Below are 3,082 nucleotides of genomic sequence, written 5' to 3'. Positions count from 1 at the left end.
CTACTTTGGCTCCTCTATCTAACAGCTCAACTCCTTTCGCAAACGCGGCCGCTTTAGCGAGTGAAGTGACCTCCGTGCGCTGTGTACTTCAAGGGAAACTTCGCTGTTAAAGCACAAGACGTATGAACAAATCTGCCCCCCCCCCTCCTCACGAGATAAGCGCGAGCGACTTGCAAAGTGCCGTTGTCGTTCTGTTTGTGTTTGTCCTGTTGTTTTTCTACTTCCTTTCTTTCTTTCTTTGCTTTATTTATTTATTTATTTATTTATTTATTTATTTATTTATTTATTTATTTATTTATTTATTTATTTATTTCACGCACAATACGTGCTCACCTCTGCCTTGTAACTCGACGAACGGCAAGAAAGCTTGTCACCTGGAGCTGAAAACGGGCGTCCCTGCGCCCAAGACCAACATCACGTCGCTCCTTTTTGGGACAAAAGGTGCATGTATGCAACCGAATAGAAAAAAAAAATAATAAATAACGGGACAGCCCGCCATGCAATACATAAGAGTATAAACTTCCATAGCAACATCAAATGAAGCCGAACGAACACCGTCAATCGCTCACACGCGTCCATACGTCGGGATAGAATAACCTATACCAAGCAACTAGGTATGTATGCGGCTTTCTTTGAGATAGCACTCCATGGAATGAAAGCTGGGAGTGTATACGAGAGATAGAGTGGAAGAAGGCGTAGGACTCTGTGATATAATGGTGGTTGTGTAATTGGTTGTTCTCCGTGGTACCAAGCGGCGCTTAGCTTATACCGATGGTTATCAGCGCCACTGTGAGGTCCCTGGCTCTGGTTTCGGTTTTCTTGTGCTTGACGATGACGTCGGGGTTCGCGTTATAGCTCGCCGACGTCGACACTTTTGCGGAAGAAGCACTTTAGTCATATACCTTACACGTCGCACATGCGCGAGAGAAAGAGAGAGAGAGAGAGGGTAGGAAGGGGGCCTTTGCGTTTATACACAACGCTTCAATATGAGTTGCATCCTCTCTGCTTTGCTACGCTTACTTGCCCGCCTGCTGTGATTGTGCTTATTCCTTCGAAGTGACAAGCTGCGACGGCACTGAGGGCACTTCCATCAACGTCATGGCAGCCGCTCTTGGCGTATATGCGTAGACCCAAGGGAAAGCGAGCGCGTCGACGGCGATGAAGAAAAAAAAGGTCAAAAGTCAAACAAACAAGTAACAGAATGGATTTTGATGTGTCAAAAAAAATATTTAGGCTTCACCTGAAGCTGCGTTTCCACGCTTACTGGTTACAGAAAAGGAAGATTAGAATTTTAGAAAGACGTTTAGAACGTCCTCTTGTTATCGATGAGAACTGAGGACGCCAGCAAGGCGATTATTGGCTTCCCATTGTGTTCTGACGGCGCGGGGTACTTTATTCTTTTCTTTGAAGGCGAGTTGTTTATTTTGGGCAGAGGTTGCTGAGAGGCCTTCAATTTCTCCGTGAAAGTTTCTTTAAAAGTGCCTTTAAGTCCCTGCGTTTTTCAGCAAGTAAACTATATGCTCTAAGTACTGGACGTATGTGCGCTGGTACGAAATTCAGACAATAAGCTCATTAGCGACTGCGGATAAGATGCCCCTAAAATAATTTGGGAAATGAGCTATGAAGGTGAACCCTCTTCGGTCCCTCAAGGCCGACCGCCGTGTCTTCTTTTCCGGTATCTCTGGCATTTCCAGGACATTGACAAATGAGCCCATGTCTCTATGGCGCCATTTGAAAGCGTCATGTTTGATCCTGTTCTGCGGCAACAACATATCGCGCATTTCATGCGAAAGTGGAGACTCAACTCTAACTTCCTAAGTGATTGAGAACAAAAAAATAAGGGAAAATAAACTTGAGAACCTAATACACAAGGACTAAGGGGTAGCCGGCGCCATAATTGTGCGCGAACATCTCCTTATATATCATATCAATAACAAAAAAAAAAGCGCCGGTCCTCGCTTCTTCCTTTAATTCTACTTTTTGTAGCACTAATATTTTTTTTTCCAGTCAACATGTCAGGCAAACAAATCTAATATTTAGTCTTTCTGTAGTATACCGAGAGCAGGTGGCTCTATTTTTTTGTGTACTTCAGTTACTGTCTCGTTCTCTTCCATGCGTCTGTTTTAGTATGCCTTACTCTATTTCATGAAGAATCTTTACAGACTAGGTCACTTTTATGTCGTTCTATACCTAAGCTTCATGAGGTTTATTGTAACGAAGTATACGCCTTCACCTTCTCACACCTTTTTTTTTCTAAGGGGAAATAGCAGACATTAAACGGTCATGGGATTAGAACTGAGATCTTCGGAATTCGTAGTTCATTAGGTCTAACTGAAAATTTTGTCTGTCGGTATGTGTATTTTTCGTAATTTTAAAGGAATAATCTAGCAACGAAGTCGCATCTCGCCTCGCAGCAGTCGAGTAATTGCCAGCGCTATCCAGTTGGGCTATCCAGACACAAATTATGAAAAATAATAGGCCGCAAATAGTCGTTCCATAGACGTGTGCAGCGCTACCACTCCAGCTTCAAAAATATCATGGAGGAAGTAATGGCGAATTCCATTTGTCGAACTGGAGCTAATTTTCTTGCTGCGTGGTCGGGAATCCGCGTTCCACTGGTCGATTCGGAGCAAGCTCTTATTTTCCACTGGCAGATTCGGAGCAATCCACTCCGCGACGGAGCGTTCCGTATTGCTCTGTCTTCCAGAGGCGGATTTAGCCGGAACTCCGGCAACGCGGTGACGTCATTTCCGGTACAGCCGGGCAACTCTGTTGTTTTCAGCGCTTTTTAAGGGTGTGTGTGATCATCCTGTGCACTTGTTTACATTCCTAAAATGGCGTCATTTGACTCTGCTGGTATTGCCGGACGAGCTGCTGGTTTGCTTCTTGCACTAAGCCATAGCGAGAGCAGCCGCGATGACGAGGAACCGTATGTGCTCCACGAAATGATGTCTACAGAAGCGTTTCCTAACCCGCTGTGCGCACGCCCGAAGGTCATCGGCTACGTCGAAGAAGAGATTTTCATCTGCTCGTCCATATTTGTCAGCGCGAAACATTAAACCGACACGCCTGCTTTACGCCA

Source organism: Rhipicephalus sanguineus, chromosome 2 (genome assembly GCF_013339695.2).
Source record: "Rhipicephalus sanguineus isolate Rsan-2018 chromosome 2, BIME_Rsan_1.4, whole genome shotgun sequence".
Taxonomy (NCBI): domain Eukaryota; kingdom Metazoa; phylum Arthropoda; class Arachnida; order Ixodida; family Ixodidae; genus Rhipicephalus; species Rhipicephalus sanguineus.
This window is presented reverse-complemented; position numbering follows the sequence as displayed.